Genomic DNA, 24,642 nt, shown 5'->3' with positions numbered 1-24,642 from the left:
AGTTGGATTGACCTGTGGCAGTTGGGGTTTACATAGACCCAGTTTGCATTGGTACATAAAGGTCGATTAAGGGTTCAAATGGGTAGCACGCCCCAACATCTTTGGAAACATTGAGGCTAGTTGTCATCCCCCAATAAGGTCACAAATGACCTTTGATCCAAAGTCTAAAGTTAAAGTTTAAATGACAAGCTCAGGATCCAAGCCCCTTGAGGGCTTTACCCTTTTAAGCCAACTCTACACATTTTAAACTCAAATTTTTTTTTTAAAGATGATCAACATGAGACTAAACAATTTTCATGAAGTGAGCTTTTCTCTCTAAAATGCTTTCTATAAGAACTAGGCAAAAAAGTATATATTTTGGCAAAAGACATCGGTTCAAAAAGGTATAATCACTACAAGAAAAACTCTATTTAGAGACGGATTTTTTCTGTCACCCATTTGCGACGGATCAACGAGAGAAAAATATTCGTCGCTAACATTCAAATTATTTGTGGAATTAGCGACAAAAAATATTCCATCGCGAGTTAGCGACGGATTAGCGATGGTCAAATTCTGTCTCAAACTTCGTCGCAAATGCGCGATGACTCAGCAACATAATTTTTTTGCCGCTACTCCGTCGCACAGTTGCGATGGAGTATGCGACAGAATTTGGTCATCGCTAATCCATCGCTAAATTTCGTGTAAATCCCTAATGTGAGCCCCTTTTCCCTTTCTTTTTCTGCTGTCGTCTGCTCGTCGAGCTCCCGTCGCCCGCTTGCCCACCGCCGTCACCCGTCAACCTCCTATCGCCCGCTCACCACCCCGCGACCTCTCGCCGCCCATCGACCTCCCGTCCAACAACCGCAGGTGACCCCCCACCCCTCTATCTTCTTCTTCTTCTTATTTTCTTTTCTTTTTCCTTCAGACGACCCCTGCCGCATCTCCCGCCTCCCTCTCTCTCTTTCGGGTTGTCGGAAGGCCGACAACCCTTGTCGTGCCCTCCCCTCTCTCTCTATGGTTGCCGGAGGGCCTGCCTCCCTCTCTCTTTCTATGGTTGTCGGAGAGCCCCATCTCAGAAGGGACTGAGCCCTTCAGCTAAGCAAACCAGGATAGGCTTGGTTCAACCCGAGCTCAACTCGGTAAGGTGACAGGCACGACCCATGGCAAGTGGGTCTGCCATAAATCAGAGAGGAAGAAAAATAAGGGGGACGAGAGGTGAGGGGATTCTGTGAGAAGGGACAATGGCATCTGGCTACTATATTCATACAAAGTGAAGGAAGGAGGGGAAGAGTCAGACGATGCTTCCTCTTGACTGAAAAAATTAGGAGGCAGAAGGGGGTGGGTTGCAGCTTCAGCTGCCGCACCAGGTCGGCAGGGGAAAAAGAGCAGTGTGTGTGTGTGGGGGGGGGGGTGCTTGGCACCCTCCCTCCTAGCAAATCCAGTTCGGTGGCGCCCTGCCCCCTCTCTCTCTGTGGTTGCTGGGAGACCGATGGGAGGCTGGCAGTAGAATGACAGACAGGGGTCGTACCTGTGTCACTTTCTATTCTTTAGTATGGCTACAACCTTCCAAGTCTTCACACTTTTGCACTTTTACGCATCATCCACCTTTTGACTCTGCAGCCCGAGCTCCGTATCATTTACACTCGTAGACACTCGAGCATGTTGCAACCTCACAAGGTAGGGGAAAACTGCATGAGGACTTTGAAAACTGAAAATCAGGTAAATACTGGTGGTGAGTAAGTGATGCAAGCGCATCACATGTTATTTAATTTATTGGATGCAACACTTTTCTGTTCACACACTCACTTAGTTGTGGATATCTATGACTGCTTTGATGGAGTTTGGAGATCATGTTGAGCATAATTTTAATGTATGAGAATAGAAGTGTTCTTATTTTTGAAGTTCGGATTCCATGCTAGTCATGGTAGTAGTTAGCAGGATATTGGAGTGTGTTTGCTGCAGGTACATGTTTGACATTGTTTTGATGTGAATGATTTGAATGTATTGCAATGTTTGATGTGATTGTATCAATGCTTGCATGAAGTTACTTTTAATTTGTTTATGACTTTCATGTGAAATTGTATCATGAAAATATGCTTCAAATGAATGTATCATGTTATGAATAGTACTAAAATCAAAGGCAAGGTACATGCTTGGACCGAATCAAATAAAGCATGGATGTCAATGGTTGAGACAGTTGAGATTTTCAGATGGATACGTCTCTAACATTGCTCGGACTGTGAAGATAGACGAGGGACAATTATATGTGTTGAAGAGCCATGATTGTCATGTCTTTATGCAACGATTGATACCTCTAGCATTCTATGATATGTTAGACAAACCTATATGGGGGGTATTATCTGAGTTGAGTAGATTTTTTAGAACATTATGCGCATCGGAAATCGTAGTATCTGAGGTAAATAATCTCAAGGATTTTGTCGTCACTACTATTTGTCAGCTAGAGAAGATATTTTCGCCAATATTTTTCGATGTTATGGAACATTTGATCATACATTTACCATATGAACTAAGGGTTAGTGGTCTTGTGCAATATCGGTGGATGTACCCATTTGAAAGGTATATGTTTTCTTATATTTGTCTCTTCAATGCTATTAAGAAATTTATTGTAATTTGAGATGTATATTTTTGACAGATGCATATTTGACCTAAAAAAAAAGGTTCAGAATAAAGCAAGAGTAGAGGGCTCTATTTGTGAGGCGTACACTTTAGAAGAGATTTCAAATTTCTCATCTATATACTTTGAAACTCACATTCCAACACGTTACATATGCCCACCTCGTAATGATGATGAAGAACAATTTACTGTAGCTGACAAACTGTCGATATTTCAACCACTTAAGCATGCCTTTGGCAGTTATCAGTCAAGACTCTTGAAGGATCGAGAGCAAGACGCAACAGAAATCTATATCCTTTTTAATTGCTCAGTGATCGACCCATACATCGAGTAAGTATATGTAGATGCAACACAAATCTATATCCTTTTATGTTCTATACATGCATACATGGTTCGATAATATAAGTATTTGTTAAGTGCAGACGATTTGATCTGGAGTTGCGAAGAGAACTTTCATATCTCACTGATGCAGAAGTACAAAAAGAACATGAAACTAAGTTTGTGGCATGGTTGAAAGAGTTGGTAAGGGCGATGACATAAATTGTCTCCGTGTAAACAACAATAAGTTACTTAATTGGTTGTGATCACAATCATTGTTTATGTTTGTAGGTCCGCCATGGTGATGTTAAAGATCAATGAATATGTGAATTACAAAATGGTTCGACCAAAGTTGTGCAATGTTACAACGGATACGTCGACAAAGCCTCAGGCACTGTGGAGGTAAATCATAAATCAAGGTTTAGAACATATGAACCATTCATATTAGCCTCACAAGCTCAACAAGTTTACTATACTTCATATCCGAGTACAAAGAAGTCAGATAGAAATGAATGGTGGGCAGTTTGCAAGATAAAGTCACAACTATACCCTGAGTATGATCAATTACAGGAAAATAAGTTAACTGAAGAGAGTGATTACTATCAATTAGATGATATGTATGACTTCTCTTATGGTCACGATGCCGTGCATGGTATACATGTCATATCTTCATTGGTCGATGGAACATTCATGGAAGAATGTGATCCAAATGATATACCAAGTAGATCAGCAGACAATGAAGAAGATGAAAAAGAGGAGGAAGAAGAAGAATATGAAGTCAAACAAGTGATGAGGAAGAATTCTCGAGCTAGTGAAATAAATCTTGTAATACAAACCTCTATTTGATGTGAATGATTTGAATTATTTGAATGCATTGAAACGTATTGCAATGATTTGGATGATTTGAAGGTATTGCAATGTTTGAATGTATTGCATGACATTTTTCATTCTTTGATTATGTATCTTCGATACGTATAGAGTTATGATTTGAATGTATTGTAACATGTTTGAATGATTTGAATGTATTGCAATACATGATTTGAATTGTTTGAATATATTACAATGATTTGAATGACTTGAAGGTATTGCAATGTTTGAATATATTGCATGACATTTTTTATTCTTTAATTATGTATCTTCGATACGTATAGAGTTATGATTTGAATGTATTGTAACGTGTTTGAATGATTTGAATGTATTACAATATTTGATGTGAATGATTTGAATTATTTGAATGTATTAAAATGTATTGCAATGATTTGAATAATTTGAAGGTATTGCAATGTTTGAATGTATTGCATGACATTTTTTATTCTTTGATTATGTATCTTCGATACGTATAGAGTTATGATTTGAATATATTGTAACGTGTTTGAATGATTTGAATGTATTGCAATATTTGATGTGAATGATTTAAATTATTTGAATGTATTGAAATGTATTGCAATGATTTGAATGATTTGAAGGTTTTACAATGTTTGAATGTATTGCATGACATTTTTTATTTGTTAGAATATGGTTCGTGGAGGTTACAGTGGTCGATTACCCAGTGGTAGCCAGTCTCAGCCTTCATCTTTACAGGCTACTTTGATAGGTATATCATTTAACTAATTATATACTTGATTATTTTAAATACACATTTTATGAATTTCTAACTCATTTTTCTACATATGATGTTTTGCCTGCACATGATCCACCTACACCAGCTGTTCATACAAGTCACGAGACAACACTGGATGCAGGGTCTTCTCAGTCTGACACAAGAAGCCTCATTTAAATAGTGTATATCGATAATCGACCGTAAGTATTTCATTTTCACTTATCCTATACTTATTCTATAAATATTGTATATTGATAGTACTTTTGGGAGCCACCTAAAGAAAATGTCTGATGCCCATCTATAATAGGTGGATCTAGGACTTTTGGGAGCCACCAAAAGAAAATGGTAACTCATCAATCTATATATTGTCAATTTTATAAGTATTGTTGCAAACCTGTTAAATAATTCTTTTATCATTTAACTTCGCAGGAAGCAGAAAAATGAGGCATTGTGTCATACAATGATGTGTTTGTTGAAACACATAAACGTAAAACCACCGGAGAGTTTGTATCAGAGAAGGCAAGAACGACAATGTTATGTATTTATTGTATTAATAAACATTGTAATATACAAGTTATCATAAATATTATAAATATTAATTATTAATTCATGTTGTAATAATTACTTTGTAGGAGTCATATGAGCAACATATGGTAGAGCGATATGGCGATGACTCCACTCAGCATCCACCTTTTTATCCTGCAGCATGGGTGACTAGAACAGGTGAACCCAAAAAGGGTCGTGTGTTCGGGTTTGAGAGTAATATCAACACCTCACTAGTCGTTGCTTCCTCCAGTCATGGCTCACAGAGTTCTCCGGTCAGTATCAGCTCCAAGCATCCGACTGACCCGCCTAATTCCTGGGATGGTGTACGCCAGCTCGTTAAGGACACAATGCGTGACTATTTACATAAAACAATTTCCGACATTGTCCGTAATGAGTTATGCATTTTTTTAGGGGATAGAGAAATTTCGTCTGCATGTGCCTCTCAGGTATGAAAGTTTCATGTGATGTATTGCATGTCGTTAGATTTCATGTTACTTTGATTGCCTTAAATTAGGTGCATTGCATATAATTTATTTCATTATATTTTGTTTATCAATACTAACCTTTCTTTTCTCTTGTAGGTTGCTGGAGATAATCAGCGTAGAGGAGCTGAAGGGGCAGATCGAGACAATGAAGAAGATAACACACAGAATCTTGGCGATGATTAGATTCATGTGTTGAATTTGTTTTACCTTCTTGTTATTTCAAAAATGTAAATGTTCACTTGTAAATAATTAGAACTTGACAAAAATTATAGTGGATTGATAAATTGTTTTAGTTGCTTTTTATATGTATTTTTTTATGTGTACTTTGTTTTTTATACATAGGAAATATAAATTGTATCACAAGAATTTTTTCTCGATATTTATGTTTTAAACAATTTTTTAAAATTTTTTTAAAATTTTTTTCTTGTTTGCGACGGATATTTTTTGTCGCTATTTACTATCAATGTCCAATTTAGCGACAGATTAGGGACGAATATTAATCCGTCGTAAATGTGAATCAAATAATGTTTTTGCGATGGATTTTAATTCGTCGCTAAGTCCGTCGCTACAATAGCGACAAATTTTAATCCGTCGCAAAACCAAAATCTCTGTATATTAACGACGGCCTTGCAATGAATCATGACATTCGCTAATTCGTCGTAAATTAGTGTCAAATTTTGTGATAGATAGTTTCTGTCGCTAATTAGCGACTATAATTTTGCGATGAAAGCTATCCATCGCTAAGTCGATTCTAATTTGTCGCTAAACTATTTAGCGACGGATTGAGGTTGTTGCTAATCCACCGATTTCTTGTAGTGAATTTTGAACCAAATACTAGCAACCTTTTTTAAAATATCACTTTTTATGTTGATATTAATTAACATAAAAAATATATTTGCTAATGATTTTTAACAATTTTATATTATCGTGAACTTCATATGCTTTTCATCTTTTAATATTTTAAATATTCAGATAATTTTCTGAATTTTTCTTAAAAAATTCCTCAGAGATTTTCTGCAAACAAAATCTAGGCTGAATTCGTTATACTACCATGGCAACATAATAGGGTTAGTCTATGAACTCAACAAAATTCGTGTCACTGTCTGGGCAAGATTTTCATTCTCAAAATGGATTCCCGATTATATCAAAAAAAAAATTTAAATCGATACGCTTCACCTTGAATCGGCTGTATTTTTAAATAATTGCAAAAAAATACTAAAATTTATTATTTTATTATTATTTTAATCTTCTTAATGATTTTAACACGTGTCACGTCTGCATGTTGCATGAACTTCGGTACACCCCAATGGACCAAATTTGGGGTGTTGATGACCCAGGTTTGACCTGGACCACACCCGTACTAACCCAATAGGGTCAGGTTTTGGGGATAAAGAAGGAGGTCCTATTAGAATCAGGTCAGACCAAACGACTCCAATTAGTATATGGATCCAAGTATGGTTTGCGAAATTTCATACTAGATCTGGAGTATGATCTAAGTTCTGATTTGTGATTTTTCAATGTCACAATATATATATATATATATATATATATATATATATATATATATATATATATTATTTATTTTATTAGTTCATGTAATTATTAGAGAATCCAAGTATGGTTTTTCTAATGGTGGAGTTAATCATACACAGTACCAGAATCTCAAAGTCAGGTCTGAGTTCAGACGCACCTGATCCGAACCAGGTCCGACTCATTGACACCCCCACTAAGCCGAATATCTAGCTTCTTCACAACGCAATTGGCGTTAATCGTAAAAAAAAAAACTGGCTTGTTGTATAGCTGGCAGAATGACATGATGGAGACTTGACTTTTGAGTTCTATCATCGTTATCGTACCTCTGCTAATCACATTTGTATTAGCTCTCCAAGCCATAAAAAGTTGAATAAGCAGGTGGGTCTCGTATGAACTGAATAGTCTAAAATTTCTGAGGGATAAGATTGAATTCACCACTTAAACAGACCATCATGAAAAAAAAAGACCAACCAATATGTGGCTTTCATATTAGGAGGTGGTAATTGTATTAATTAGCAATTTGGGTAGATTTAGTCGGTTAGAGGTTATCTAGCAGGATTTTACTGGTCGGTGGTCCCCTCAATTCCCTTGACCTTGAGGACCATCCAAAAAAGAAGAAGATCCTTAATCATGGGCTTAATACCAATGTTCGAGTAGGCCTCCCACCAGATCGGGTTGGTCCCAATGGCTCCACATAGGTCAACAATCCTGACCAAAAACTAATCCTAGTGTACGGTGCCGTACGTCGTCGTCGGCACTGTCGTAAGAATCTTGCTTTGTACAGATAATTCTTAATTAAATACCAGCTTATTGTGGCTAATCCATTTTTAATTAATTAAGGCCTACACTGGTCCCTATATGTCCATATTCATCACAAATTATTGTTGTTGGGGAGATCAGTGATTAATTTATGCATGGGTTATCCTGCCATACTTTTCTCAGATTAAAGAATCCCACGAGTAGTTAGGCCACCCAAAAAAGATTGTCGGAAAGTTTGTTCATTTCTGACCATAGCTTCCACTAAGCACTGTGATGGGCTCCACATGCTCTCTCTCTCTCTCTCTCTCCATTCACCAAATGATTGCTTACCATTATTGTCATGTTAAAACTGAGAAACTGTAACACGATGTTTGAAAGGAGAGTAAGAAGAAGAAGAATGGGAAATAAGAGAAAGCATGAGAAAGGTACCAAAGGGATTAATCATGATGAACATACGCGAGCATGTTCGAAAGTTGACTTGTTTTTTCCCTTTTTGTTGTAGTGCTAAAAAAAGATGTTTCCCCACTGCCTTTCACTCTTATTCTTGTTCAATTTTGGAATGGTGGTGAAACTCTTTTTTCTGGGAAAGAAACAAGTGTGTTGGAATTGAATCTTATCAAATGACATATATACTTAAGCCATTGTTTTTTTTTTCTGTTACAAAATGAAAGAAAAACAATTTAGATGAAAATGGCACGCCACAACAAGTTGGAGGGTGATCAGGTGCTTAATGTACAAAAATATTTGTGCAATAATATTGTACCTGATCTTTTCACTGTTGTGCATGTGGGTGTATCCTAATCTGATCATTGTTTTAGAAACTAGAACGGTCCAAGTTAAGTGGGATAGGTACTAGCTAGTAGGTGCACCCTAGTGATTATAGTCTCGTTTCCAAAACCACCCCTGGAATATATTGATAAAAATTGAAAACTTTACCAATAAGTGTAATTTATTCTTTTTAACTCAAGTTTATATTTCCGACTTACCCAAAGTTTATATATATATATATATATATATATATATATATATATATATATATATATATATATATATATATATATATATATATTTCATATCCTTTTCTGATAATTTTACCGTATATAGCAATAGCAATGTAGTAACGCCAGTTTGGGTTTGTCTTCTTCTCCAAACCAGAAGTCTTTCAAGCCCTTGACCAAGAATTTATTTAAAGATCAGTAGCCAACATTTTTTAAATAAACTAATCCAAAAAGGTTGCTACCTGACAAATTTCAAAATCGGAATTAGGGCTGGTAAACGAGCCGAACGAACCGCGAACAGGGCATGTTTGGGCTCGTCTCGTTTACCAATAGATTGAGATTGTGGCTCGGCTTGTTAACATATGAGTTGGCTCGTGTGAAAACATTACATTTTATTTATATATATTACTCATTAAATTTAAAATATATATTTTTAGATATTAAATTTAATAATTCATATTTTATGTATATATTTTTCATGCATTCTTCTTTTTATATATTGCACTTAAAATATATATTCTTTACTTTTTACGTGCTCTCCTGAGCGGAACACCCTATCTTCGAGCTCAACTCGTGTAACACCTGCTCATTGCTCGGATCACAGCTATACAAACTGATCACGAACGAGTTCATGATTAGCTGAACCGAGCAGAGTCAGTTCATTTATACCAGCCCTAATCGGAACCACAGAAATGCTATTTGCTTTAGTAGTATAGGCAATGAAGAACAGGAAAAATGGCTGTATGCATGGAGGGCGATGGCAGAACCCTATGGTAGGATGACTAAAAATTAACGTTTTGAGCATGTGGGTTCAGGTCTCCTTGTTGTGTCAAGTGGGATTGATCACCGTCAGAGATCAGGAAGGGCACCACTTACTCTTGGGTTGGCTAAGTCGACAAGCTTCCTTGACATGGTGTGTTTAGGTTGATATCATCAGGATTATCTTCTCTCACAGTAAAAGAATCATTGAATCATCCCAAAAAGATATCATTTTGATCACAAATCAGATGTTCAGGAAATTCTCAAGTGAAGTAGCCAAACTTCTTTGGAACTTTGAATACGCATGGATAAGCAAAGATCACATTAATAATTGTGCTTTCAGGTTAGCCAGAATGAATGTCATGGACAGAGATAGGGTGTGGAAAGACAAGCCACCACACTGGTTTCCCTCCCTCTCAAATATGCAACTGCATCTTATACCTTGTATAACTGGTGGGGGTCTGCTAACCCTAGCTTGCCAATAAAAAAAAAAAAGAGAAGATAATGAGCTAAGATTATCCCTTTTGGACTGAGAAGGCAAAGTCTAAGTTACAAATCAAGTAAAACAAAAAAAGGGAAGAGAATTTTAGTTGGGTCTCTTCTTCCCTTAGTTATTTTGAGGATGATTATCGTTACAAAAAAGTAAAAAGATATTTGCTAATCTGCAAACTATATGCAATGATAATGATAGCTCTATCTTCCTTTTCTCCCTTCTGGCTTTTTTTATTTCTTTTCAAATTTTTCCTACTTTTGCTACTTCCTTTGTGAAGAGGGAAATCTTGGTCCTTGAAAAATCACCTATGGCTTTATGTAATGGTAGATGAGGTGCAATAAATGCTTTAGTGTGCTGCTGCAGCTGCAGCTGATCTGTCCTCTATTGGGCGGGCCCCACAGATGACAGGATGTACCCCTAAAAAAATGCCCCCTTTAGGGCTTGTTTGATGCCTCGTTCTACGTGTCCCATGGGATGCAGCAGCTAACAAACCACGAATGCGGCAGGCAGATGCATGAAACGTTGTCCGTCGCGTCCGTTATCATGGCGAAACACCATTCCTGACTGTTCCACCCCCGTTACATTGAGAACAGGAGGCAGGGAACAATATAAAAAAAATAAAAATCGAGCATGATGCCCACGTCTCCCCCTCCCGTCCCTAACCACCCGCTCCTCTGGGCTTTTCTCTTCCTCTGCGTCCCTCCTCCTGTCAAGGTTATTCTGGCGACTCTCCGGGCTGAGTTGTCTCTTCCGATGATCTCTCCTCCCTCGCTTCCTGCCTCCCGATCGTCATTTATCCCTCGCAGCGGTTCTTCAGATTTTTCTGCCTCCCGAAACAGGCTAGAGGAGACGATGCAGCCTGCCTCCTGCCGAAACAGGCCCGTTCGTCCTCAATCCCCAGCTTGTGTCTGCCTCCTGCCTGTGTGATCTTCGGGTTCTTTTGGTTTCCACAGTAATTTTTGAGGCTTCAAGTTGCTGAGCTCATAGATCTTTGCCATTTTTCTCGGTGATTTCTTTGTTGTTGGGACAACGAAGCCTGAATTTGTGGAAATCGGTGGTGGTTTGCTGTTTTGCTTCTCTTTGAGTTGGTAGTGGAGGTTAGACTGTGGGATCTTCATGTTTTTTCTAGTTTCTGCCATAAATTTTGAGGTTTGTCTATCTATTATTATGTGGTTCTTTGCCTTTGATCACATTTTCTTTCTAGATTTTCCTTGGAATTTGGAGTTTTTTTTATGTGTTCATGCTGTCCACACTGCGTAAAACAAACGTTGGATATAAAGAATACAGCGGACGAGTAAAATCGAAACAAACGTTGGATGAGTACAGTTGCATTCTGTCTGTTATGTTCGTTCATTCCGTTATGATCAAGCTTGGACGAAACATCAAACAAACCCTAATTGCGCACCACTGGCAACATGAGCTCGTGGGATCTTGCATGGCTTTCTGGGTCTGTTCTTAGTCAGCATGTATGCGACTACTACTAATTAATTAGTCCTCACTCGCACTACACATTAGGTATTAGCACATTTCAAATGTATTACTACTAGATATTGCAATTTTATTGCATTGTTAGCATGAGTTTTTCGTACTGAGAAAATCCTGATAATCAGATACGGGACATGATAGTGAGAGATATAGGCGAAGCCCGTCTGGCTGGCTTACTTCATTGACCTATGTAGACCCACTTAATCTAATGAACTTACGGGGTTATTAATTAGTAAAAACGGATAAGCAATTCCAGAAATTTTCTGCCTCCTTTTCAATTCCCATTTTCAGTCCAGAATAAGGCCTTTTGTCCTAATTTTGGTGCTCATTTCACAAGTAAATGATTTGGATCTTAATCAAGTTAGTTTGTAAAATACCGAAACTAGATGTCTGTTTAGCTATCTAGATCAGATCTATAAGGCTCTGTTTGGGAGTTGGTGTCCGGAGGGGAGATGAGAGGGGCGTTGATATCCGCCCATTGGGCAACAACATCTTCTCGTGGATGTAGTTGAAATCAGGGGGATCGATTTTAACCCCAATGACCCTTTGATCTACACTACGATATCTCTGACCGTCATCCTAAGTCAGTGACACCAAACAACGGAGCTGGCAGGGATTCGCTTCCAACTCGGACTCCCAAACAGAGCCTAAGAGGAGATAATAAGTCCGTCTATATATCCAACTCGGGCACAGTCCATTGATATTCAGACAATTCCAAATACCGAGTGAGTAATTGAGTGTATCCCTAAACCCTAAACCCTAAAAGTGAGGGAGGATCAGGTGCATTGCATACTTTTTACACCTGATTACCCACAATCATTGTTTTGGCTTCACAACTGACACCTAAAGATGACGAAGGGTGATCAGATGCAATAGCAGAGGGTGTTTGAATCCCCGTCCACCGCTCGTCAGCAGACCCCATGCGTGTCCGTGCATCCCGCGTTTGGTGCTTCCCCTGGACGCTTATCTGGTGTTTGCGCTACTTTGTGCCCCCACAGAGGCGACAAACGCTCTCAGAAAAAAAAAAAAAAAATCTCTTTTTGACACATGGACAAAGCATCCTATACTGTTCATGGACGAGCGTGGATGTCCTGGCACATCCTGTCCACGATTCAAACGCACGCTAAAAACTCACATAAAAGGAAAAACGGTTCCTCTCATGGCTCATGGAGAGTTATTTCATTAAAATTTTAACAAATGAGGGAAGGAAAATTAGAATCCCCCCACCCCACACCTATTCACCTAGGAATTCGTGCACCCTTAGCTGGAGGGTATCAGCAAAAAGTGGAAAGGATTACCTGTACCTGTCTCATGGGCTAGGTACGAATAAGCGGTCTAACATATACGGCCACAATGGGGCTGATATTTGGGCTATCTTTTCTAGACCGTTCAGATTTTCAAGCCCCACCACCCTTTGTAATAATAATAATTGCCTTGCAGTGAATTGTATAAAATTCAAATCACCATAACTTTGAAAGCAAAATTTGTTGTAATTAAATTCTTTTTATTTTCAACCCTTTTTTGGTTATTACCCAAAGTTTGTTGCTTGGGCATGTATGTGTCCACAAGGGGGAAGGAGTGGAACGCCCGCACACTCGTGTGGACACCCTTCCCACGTGTAACTTGCCCTTTCTGTAGGGACAATCCCTGCTCTCAAGGGCCCTGGCCCAAGTACTAAACATTGATGATTACATTTACTAGGGAGTAAAAAAGTTGCCCTTTAAACAATTATTGTGTTCTTCGTGATAGACTCGTAGGTCCTTGCATTTTTTCTGAAGCCAGGCCTCTAGCTGGTCCCTCAAAGAGGCAAGCCCCAAATAAAACTTGGGACTCATAGGAATAGATCTTTTTTTTCCACCATGTGTAGCTAGATAGCTAGATTACATATAAAAATTAGCTACATGTAATCATGTTTTGGATTGGTAACCCTCCCTGTTAAGCCTAAACGGATAAAAAAAAAGCTACTTACTAGAAGCGGCCATGAATGATCCAAACCAAGCTTAGGTGGAGGTGGGTTGTCGGTGTTCTCTTCAGCCAATGGTGGGTTGTCGGTGTTCTCTTCAGCCAATCGATGCTCTTGATGAGCACAGGCCATCAAGTCAAGAGGTAAGCAGGACCTTTGAACCTCATACGTTGAAAAATTGATAACACTGATGTTGTTCTCAGCACACTACCATGGGTATCCTATTTATAGTGGGAGATCCATGTAGGTTATGATTACCACATCGATGGACAGTTATGTGATATCTTCATATTTGCATAACTGTCCTACGACCATAACTCTCATGATCTTAACAACCCTTTGATGTTCTCAGGTCAATACAGGTCACATCGGGTTGGAGGATTCAATTTACAAATCTAATATTCTCTTACTTAATCCATTGATGCGAAAAGACATAATATCAAGGTTATTTATTGTTATCTTGATCCAATTTCCACGTAGGTTCACATGTTATACTGAATCACAAGAATAAATCATGCGAGTCATGGAGATGAACATCTTTATATGAGATATCATATTTTCGTGTACTACAATATCATTCATTTTAAGTGTTTAGTATGTTAAGACTACCTTTATAAATGGGTCGATATCTAACCTATTCTTTTTTGTCTTTTTAATATTATTATTATTATATTCTTTAATCATAAAAGGGAGACACTTTACGTGAAATCAACAATGCACACAATCATAAACAATCAATTTAGTTTCAGAAATGTGATCCTATACCTACATTGCCATACATCACAAGGAATCAAATAGATTAATCCTCATTACATATTAGGAATACAATCTCAGTGCTAGCTCTTTAGTAAGATCATTTACAACCATTTTTTTTGTACCGATTGTATCACACTAGATGATTCTATGTTCTTTCTTTAACAACAAAGTACTTTAACTTCATGTGTCTACACGAAGTGGAACTCTTGTTATTATTAGAGAAAGATACAACAACTTCATTATCATAAAAGTTTTTTAGTGGCCTCTCAATAGAGTTTATAATCCCAAGACCCGAAATGAAGTTTCTAATTTATATAGCCTAAGACGAAGTCTCGCAATAATTTTTGCCTCAATGACTTTCAAAAATTTCTTCACTGTCCTGCAGTGAAGGATGACACATCGAATATTCTTAGCCACTCGTGATTATAAAAGCAACAGGCTAAGCCTATTTGAGTGCTCTAACTTTTCATAGTTAGCCTCTTGATTGGCTGTGCTATTCTCTGCATGAGTAGGTTGATTGCTCATATAAAAAAGGCAAACATGATACCCTTTATTATTCACCATTTCTAAATCAAGCATAATAGGGTCATTATTTCGTAAAAACAATAATACTCTGAGTTATTTTATCTCATCAATTCTCAAAGAATTGACACTTAATTGGTAAAACTAGTAGATTATTTAACTATACACAATTCGGCACTGTATCTTTAAGTACGAACATACTTAATGGGTTGGTGTACATACCTACCATTACACTCAGTGTGAATTTAAAACACAATGACCTACCTTTTTGTTGAATCATTGCTTCATAAAGTCACACATAATTGCAATACCAAATTTCAATCTTAAGAGTCCAAAAAACCCTCAATTAACACAACTCAGATCACTTTGGTGAATGCAAGAGTGAATTGACCAAGATTTTTTACCGTAAGTATATTCATATTGCAAAGCATGCCGTAACACATATACCTTAAATTCAATTATAATCTCATGCTTAAATATCATGGATAATTCAAAACAACATAAAATAAATATAATATCATGCTAAAGTCACTATCCATGATAAAAAAAATATCATATAAAAGTATGAGAGAAATGACTAAAGCATGCTTTTACAAGTAATACCCATGATTGAGTCTGAAAATGACCTCGAGCGAGCCCTTAAAGACCTTGAAATGGAAACTGAAAGCTCTGAACCAGTCCTGGAAACCCCTAATCCGGTTACAGATTGCCTTAACCGGTCTCAAAAGGACCGAATCGATTCTAGAACCAATTATGTTCTAAGATGGATTAATAGGGTCTGGTTCTGGACCTAATCTGACCCATAAATTCTGACCCTGTCTGCCAAACCAGACTCTGAGCCCAAGCTGAATCAAAAGATCCAGACCCGATCCACCCAGAATTGGGAACCCAAATCAGGTTTTGGATTAGACCAAGACCTGATGCAACCATATACTGAGTCTCTTCGGGTCAGACTCATACCCGATCCACCCAAAAACCATTCAGACACCAGACCGGGTTCACTAGGTCTGGATCAAACTCAGTCCACCCGAAACCCCCGTATGGGGTTCGGGTCCTAAACTTGGTCCAACGGTTCAAGCTTAGAATCGGTTCACCTGAAACCCCCAAAATAGGTTCGGATCCAAGACCAGATTGGGCACCTACCCGGTCCACCCAAAATCCAAAAAAGGGTCTCGGTCCAGGACATACCCGGTCCACCCGAAATGCCTAAACGGGTTGAGGTCCTCGATTGGGTCGGATGGGTCACCATTAGACCTGGTTTTCCCAAAACCTCTGAACGGGTCATGGTCCTATACTGGGTCAAGCGCACACTCGATCCACCTGAAAACCTACTAATAGGTCCAGGATCGGATCGAGTTTGGGCCCAAATTGGGTCCCATCATGTTCGAGTGCAGACCTAATCCACCTGAAAACCCGCTAATGGGTCTGAGCCCGGATTGGTTAGTTGGTGGGGATTTCAACTTCATCCTTCGTTTGGTTAACTCTAACTGCATGCAATCACTCACAAGAAACATGTGTTGATTCACTACTTTCATTAATTAAGTGCAATTATCAGATCTTCTAGTGCAAGACCCGAGATTCACATGGTCCAACAAGCATATACCACCGATCATGAGGAGGTTGGATTGTTTCTTGGTCTTTTCTAATATGGTGCAATGCTTGCATGATATGAAAGCTTGGGCGAATTTCATTGAGGTATCGAATCACTCTATGATTTGGCTCTCTTGGAGAGAGAGGCTCAACCAGAGGGGTCATGGTTTCAAATTGGAAATGTGATGGTTTAGAGAGCCAGGACTCCTAGACCTATTACATGAATGGTGAAATTCAACATCCCTTGATAGGTGGTTGGACCGCTCAAAGAATCAATGCAAAGCCAGGATTTGTGAGAAGAAAACTCATTGAATGAAATAAATCGCAATGCAGTGCAAGATTTAAGGACTTAGATTTTTGTGAATCACAATTAAATCACCTGCAATTTTGTGAGAAAGCAACCAATGATTTGGTGGAGGCTTTTAGCTTGAAAGTGAAAGGCAAAGGATTGTGAACCTTATAAGCTAATGATGAATGTGACATTACTTGAGATGGACAAAGTGCTAAAACTCATTGGCTCAAATCAGAAGAGTTGTACTCTCACTACTTTCACCTTTGTGCTTCTACCACTAAGGAGGGTGAATAACATTGCATCTTTGGTTATTGATGGGGTCAAGGAAGGTGGGTACTCAAATCTTGCTAAGTGCCACCACTTATACATTTTAATTATGCTATTGGTACGGATTACGGTATCTCTCTTTCAGCTTTCAATTCATTGAGTCATGTAGAAATGACAAGCATCTCTTGTGCCTTCATCTTGGAGGAAAATCAAGAGGGTTATTTAGTCCCTCTCTAATGGAAAGACCAAAGGCGTTGATGGATTTTCTATTGAGTTTTATAAGCTTATATGGGACTACATTTAAGGGGTGACTTGCTCCAAATAATGATAGATTTTCATGTTAATGCAATCATCCTCCGGACCTTAGGCAAGTCCTTGATTGTCCTTATTATCAAGGACCGCAATCCAAGGAGATAGGTCGATTTAGACCCATTTCATTTCATTGGTGGGTACTTTCTTTAAAATCATTTCAAAGATATTGGCATCTAGGATCAAAGGGTTGATTGGCTGCCTTATTTAGGAGTCTCAAAGTGCCTTCATTTTGGGGCCTACAACTTCATGATACATGTGTTATGTGTTATTGCCCATGATACTATTTACTCCATTAAGATCCAAGTTACACAACCTTGAAAAAACATTTGTCTGTCTTGATTGGAGATTTCTGTTAAGTTGTTTACATCAATTGGGGTTTGGTGAAAGACGGTCTAAATGGATTGAGGAATTGCTACCTCTATTGCGGTGTCCATCAATGGAGAGAATGAGGAGTTCTTTAAGCCTAAATTAGGGTTACAACAAGGGGACCCTCTTTTTCCCCTTTTTTTCATTATGGCCATGGAGCGAGCCCCTTTCGGTTATGGTTGCTTATGCGGATAAGCTTGTTATTTTTAAGTTATGACTTACTAATCTTTGGCAAAGCTTCAAAATCAAATATGTGGACCTTGTGGATGATCTTAAAATATTTTTCAAAAATCTCAGATCTTGGTACGAATGAATGGAAGAGTCAAGTCATGGTTGTCAACGATTCCTTTGAGCCTTCTCAACAATTTGGCCTCTTCCATATTTAATTGTGAAGAGGGAATTCTACCAATGAAGTACTTGGGCCTACTGCTTTAATTGCAGGTTTCTATGAAGTCTCATTTAAATGTGACGGGAGGATAAAATACGTCAGAAAATTCAATTGTGTGCCTCCCGCTTACTCTCTTACTCAGGATAGAATTAATTTTGTTTGCTTCATTTTCACTAAGAGAGCTATATAGATAATATCTGCAGGGCTTGATACACAAAAAAACCATGAAAATATGCAGGAATGGGTTGTTTCTACTAGAGGGTATGGTGCTCTCTTGATTCATAAAAACTCAAAAGAATCTATAATTTGTACATTTATTGAACAAACATAAGTTTTGTGAATTGTACTCAAGGTTAATGACAGTGAATAACTAAGATGTTTATTCACGAAACTGATGGATCTAAATGGCTTACAATTAGAGATGGAGTGGTCACACACATACAAAGATGCCTGTGCACACACACAAACGTACACACACACACACAAGCACACTTAAGGGAGTAGGTGCATGTAGCTCCCAAGCAACTATGTATGAATGAACCATTTTAGAGGGATTCATCATTTTTTTTTCATGGAACCTGATCATGTAGATATATTTGCGTGGTTGATTTTGTAATAAACGACTCTTAGATTGTCTACTTATGACACGAGCAAGTATTTTAATGCTTAACAATCAATGGTCCAGAATTCTCATAAATATTCAAGACTGAGACAGTAATATTTTTTGCCAAAAACCATGATCAAAATTTGGATTCCTAGCAAATGGACCATACTGAACTAGATTGCAAGATCAAATTTACAAAGAAACTAGAAAGTGCCCCATTCGTGTACCATTTGTCGACCTAGTCCAATCTCTCTCTCTCTCTCTCTCTCTCTCTCTCTCTCTCTCTCTCTATATATATATATATATATATATATATAGGGTAAATATTGGCCACTAATGAAGGTATGGAACTAATGAGTAAAAATCACTTTTTTTCTTCAAAATTTTCAAACTTTTTGCAAATCAAATGTCAGGGATGTGATCTACATGGTTTGTTTAGTAAGAAACTTGTTTTGAATAATGTGATTATGACAAGTAATTAAGTTTTTAAAGGGCTTCAAAAATCAATGCCCCACAATGTCCCAATTTTTCATAACTCAAAAGATCATATTTTTACATCAGAAAAGCATGATTCTTAGCAAACAAACCATGTTGAACACATATATGTGGTTAGATTGAGTTGATACAACTTACACCTATGATAGTTCATTAGTTCTGTACCTTCATTAGTAGCCAATATTTACCATACATATATATAGGGTAATGATAGGGTGCTGTCAGAGTACCTAATCTCACCTAATAGAAGCTTTAGATTGTCAAATTTCTTAAAACTTTTTAGTTGATCAATCCCTATAGATATATGATCTATAAGCATTATTAGTAGAAATCAAGTTTTGGATCATGTGATTACAGCATATATGTATATTTTTTAAGACTTTTAAAAATCAGCGGCTCACAATGTATCAAAGTTTCATGATTTAAAAATCTTACTTTCATGTCCAAAAAACATTATCCAAAGCGCAAATAAACTATGTTGAGGAAATGAGAAGATACAACCTACAACCATGATTTCTAGTTTGTGGGAATAGGTACCCCCAAGCACCGTAGCATTATATATATATATATATATATATATATATATATATATATATATATATATATATATATATATATATAATGGGTTCATCATGATATTAAGTACAAACCCCTATAGATCTCTATGGTGCAAGTTATTTAGATGAAGTACAAACCCCTGTAGATCTCTGTTGTGCAAGTTATTTAGATCCAATCAAACCTCATAATGGATTCAACATGATCCAAATGCTAAAATTGGCATTTGGATTGTTTTTTTTTTTTCCACCTAAAACACAATTGTGTGCCAAAAAAGTATCACACATTGTCCATTGTTGTTTTTTGAAACCTTTTAAAAACCTTGCCTACTTTCCACGATCTCACGATCTGAAGCAAAAGATGCAAATTGCATGTGCAAAGTTATTTTCAAAACATGCCACAAAAAATGTGAAAATTAAAAATGAGGATTTTCTACCTCACGGCACAATAGCTGATATTTATCCCATATATATGTACAGGGAAAGTATTGGCTACCCTCATGGGTTTCAAAACCCCCCGTTGAAACTTCTAAGGGAGGTAGTTTCTTTACTAAATCTAGTCCCATAGTTGTGTTCAACATGGTTAAAATGATAAGAATTGTACTTTTTCACATATAAATGTGACCTGTTTCAGTACATTGAAGGCTATTGATTTTTTACCCCCAAAAAATCTAACATGCTTGTGAGAAATACATGATGCAAGGGCTATTTCTAAGAAACCAAACATGTATATCACATTTAGAGAGAAATATGCAAAAAAAAAAAAGGTAAATAAAATTAGAGTTTTTAAAAAAGGGGTTTGAAATTTTTTTTTTTTTGGATAATGCAAGGAAACCACCAACCCCCCACCCCAATCACCGACCACACATTGGCTGGCTTGCGATGGGTAAAACCCTTGAGGTTCCTCTGCCCACCGAGGAGAATAACCAGCTTTGACCTTCCAACAAGGGATGCCACCCATGGGTGTAGAACTTGTGAAGTCCCATCAACTTGTTGACATTCACAAAGTCACCCCTACCGGTTCAGAGGAGCCCTTGTGGGCAATTTGAAAAATAATTTTGCACACACATATGTATATATATATATATATATATATATATATATATATATATATATATATATATATATATATATATATATATATATATATATATATATATATAGAGAGAGAGAGAGAGAGAGAGAGAGAGAGAGAGAGAGAGAGATTTAGATATGAACAACTCCTAAATAGTTTATGTTCTAAACCATTCAAAACCTTTTTTGACAAACATACTTGCACATGTAATCCTAACCTCCAAATGCATTCAGCATTGCTTATTTATTACAATCATACTTTGAATTGAATTGGTTTGATAAAAATCCTTGAGTTGTATTTCACCAAGTTTTGGTGCAGTACAAGCTGTTGATTTTACTCTAAATAGGAATCTAAACATGAAAAAATGCCTAATGTAATACATGTTTTCTACTAAGTTATAAAATATGAGTTCAAGAACACCTAAAACTTTGACCTTCAAAGCCATTTAGGATAATTTAGGAACTAATTATTACTCTCTCTCATATATATATATATTAGAAATGATAGGGGTTCTCTCGGAGCATATTTTCAAAATTTCAAAATTTTATTATTTATCAAACCCTATAGATATGATCTACAATCATTATATTGTAGAAAACAAGTTCTGGGTAATATGCTTATGACATACATGTAGTTTTTTTAAGACCATAAAAAATCAATGGCTCATAATGTACCAAAATTTTATGACTTAAAAAATTTGATTTTTATGTCCAAAAAACATGATCCAAAATGTGATTCCTATCAAATAAACTAGGTTAAGTATATCTATAAGGTGTGATTGAGAAGATGCAACTTATAACTATGACTATTATTAGGTGAGAGTAGGTGCTCTAAGAGCACTGTAGAATTAAGTGAGAGAAAGAGTTTTTTTTTTTGCCATAAGAGTCCCTGTAGTCCTTTTGAATAGCTAAGAATACCCAAACCAAGGACCTACATGTCCTTTCTTCATCTTTTACCATGAATGCAATCCACGTAACTTACCTCAGCAATTAAGAGTGCCTAGCGAACCGAAACCATTTCCCCCAAACGGGCCTTCGTAGTGCAGCGCAATCATTCAAAGCCAAAGGCAGAGCATATAAAAAAAAAAATCGTTTAAAGTTTGCTAGAATCCAACAATAAAACACCTCCCCTTTAAGTGAGAAAAATAACACAAAAAGTGGAAAGAGTAGGGTTTCTCATCACCCCCTGAAACCCTAGCAAACCATTTCTTTACTAAAGAAGAAGTGAGGGGTTAAAAATGTAACCCCGGTTGAAGCTTCAGACAGCAGGGTTAAGAGGAGACCACATCTGTGGTCTCATTTCATTTCTATTCAAGATATTTTGTTTACTCCCTAACCTCATCACTGACACTGTTCCTCTCACCCCCACCCTCTCTCTCTCTCTCTCTTCAGCCAACTCCGGCGCTAGAGAAATTGTTCATGGTGGTCGATCCGGCAGCATGGATCACGCAAACAGCAGGTATCCCAGCGACCCATCTGAGGGAAGATCGGGTTCTGCTACCAACGGTGGCATGAGCACGCCGGAAACCGGCGGCCCGTCGAAGAAACCGGCGGCGACCATCTACCGGGAATGCCTCAGGAACCACGCGGCCAGCATCGGCGGCCACGCCGTGGACGGCTGCTGCGAGTTCATGGCCTCCTCGGGCGACCCGCTCAAGTGCGCGGCATGCGGCTGCCACCGGAATTTCCACCGTAGGGAGGTCGACGGCGACCGCTTCCCTCGCTCCTACCCTTTCTGTAACTGTTGCACCCTGCCCCCTCCACCACCACCTCCTCCTCTTCCAGGGTCTCTTACGGGAGGCAGCCAGGAGAAGTCGGCTTCCCCGCCGGCCCACCACTCATCGCCCTATAATTCGGCGCCGCAGATGCTTCTGGCGCTGAGCGGCGGACCGACGGAGGCAGAGGCCCAACCGGTGGCGGAGCGGGGCTCGCCGTTGGCGGGGGACGGTGCCAGCGGATCCGCGAGGCGGAGGATGCGGACCAGGTTCAGCAAGGAGCAAAAAGAGAGGATGTACTCGTTCGCGGAGAGGGTTGGTTGGAAGCTGCAGCGGCAGGACGAGGCGCTCATCCAGCGATTCTGTGAGGAGATCGGCATCCGGAGGTCCGTCCTCAAGGTGTGGATGCACAACAACAAGAGCAATTTTGCTAGGAAGGATCACACCACCAACCTCAATTCCTAGTCTCTCTCTCTCTTTTGCTTATTTCTTGAGGAAGAATAAAAGTGAAAGGAAAGAAAAGATAAAAAAGAACTATGAAAATATTGACTATTCTTTAGGCAATTTTTTTTATGCTTTTTGTTCATCGTTATCTATATCTAATCGTCTGTATCTTTTGTCTCTGTTGTCTAGCATAGGATCTAGCCTGTCTGTATTTTTCTGCAAGCGGCTATTGCTTGGTGGTGGGCTTTGTTGTTGATACGATTATTGATTGCTACCGAAGGTTTGAGGGGATGGGGTTGGGTTGCATCTCGTGGCCATTGAAGGCGCTGAAATCGAAGCTTAGGAATGGTAGGGTGTGTGGGTTTTATTAGTGGTCATGTTTTGGTATTGGGGTTTTGTTTAGTTGCGGTCATGGATGGGGGAGGGAGGGAATGCAATGTGTGAATGGTCGGTCTCTGGGGAAAATGACCAAGCTCATTCCGTATTTGCATTTTTGGGTGGAAACATGACTATAACTTGTTGGATTTAGGACACTAACATCTCAAGAGATAACGGTAGTTATTTTGTTATTAACAGTTTAACAGGCCAACCGGGGCTATATCCTTATATGTTGTGTTAATGATGTGGTGAGTTTCAAGGAGGAAGTTGCTTGTCTGTCACAAACCTTTTACTACTGTGTGGCCTGATGCTTTGTTATCATTATTGTGGTTATCATTGTGATTTCTGTCGTGATTATAAGTACCTAATTTTGCTTATGAAAAGGTGCGCGAACAATTACTTGAGTTTTGGGGAATGAATTATTGATTGCAATGTACCAAAGTCAGCCTTGTTGTTTGTGATTTTCTGGGTGTCTGTAACTAAAAAAAGAAAAAAAGGGTTGGTGGGGGAACCCCTGATTAATGGAGGAGGCATACTTGACGAAATTAAATGTGGCGTTGGATCTGAACAAATATGCGGTGGGGTGGTGTGCCTTTGGCTCCATCATCATCATCAGTGTCGGTTCGTTTTGCCATTACACTGGTGACATGCCTCTGCCCGTACCGACCATCAAGGAATACTGTTTCTCTACTCTTGACTGGAATGACCCAAAACTCTCTCTCTCTCTCTCTCTTATAGGGATGGCAATGGACCGCTGGGAGGGGGACAAGGTCTCTACCCCCATCCCCTCTCAAAATCTGAACCTTCATCCTTGCACTGAGATGGATTTCAACCTCCACCCCCGCTTTCATCTCCTCCATCCCCGGCCCAAACGGGGGCGAGGAGGGGGTGAAGGCCTATTTTCCCTTGGTCTATTGTCTTTCCTTAAAAGGATTGTGGATAGAGCGGGGCATGGTGGAAAAAAGCGTAAGTCCATCCTTGCCTCCATCCCGCATGGAGATGGATTTTAACCTTCATCCCTGTCTCCATTCCCGTTTCATGCCCTTCATTTCTGGTCCAAACGGGTTGATCTCTCTCTCTCTCTCTCTCCTCACATCTGATTGTTTTATTTTGCAAACATATGTGTTAGATGATATGAACATTAGGATATATTAAGACGTCTCCTTGGTCGAGTTTAAGTCCATATTTGGATCCCGTTATGCTTTGATCGGAATGAAAACCGACAACTGTTTGAAATTTGAAGCAGTTGCGTCCCTAGGCAACACCAAACCAAGGTAACAAATTCCAGTATTGAGATTTTCTCAGCAAGGGAGAACTCTGATAAATTCGAAC

The 24,642-nt window shown here is 38.5% G+C and overlaps 1 pseudogene across 1 annotated transcript; it reads left to right on the top strand.

Moving 5' to 3' along the window:
* Positions 1-22,096: 22,096 nt before the first annotated feature.
* LOC149816823 (zinc-finger homeodomain protein 2 pseudogene) lies at positions 22,097-23,572 on the top strand (annotated as a pseudogene). Its single transcript, XR_016427635.1, has one exon. The product of XR_016427635.1 is annotated as a zinc-finger homeodomain protein 2 pseudogene (transcript).
* Positions 23,573-24,642: the final 1,070 nt, after the last annotated feature.

The sequence above is a fragment of the Nuphar pumila genome, chromosome 14 (genome assembly GCF_984573655.1).
Source record: "Nuphar pumila chromosome 14, dmNupPumi1.hap1.1, whole genome shotgun sequence".
Lineage (NCBI taxonomy): Eukaryota > Viridiplantae > Streptophyta > Magnoliopsida > Nymphaeales > Nymphaeaceae > Nuphar > Nuphar pumila.
Note: the sequence above shows the minus strand (reverse complement) of the source record. Positions and strands in the feature narration are given on the sequence as shown.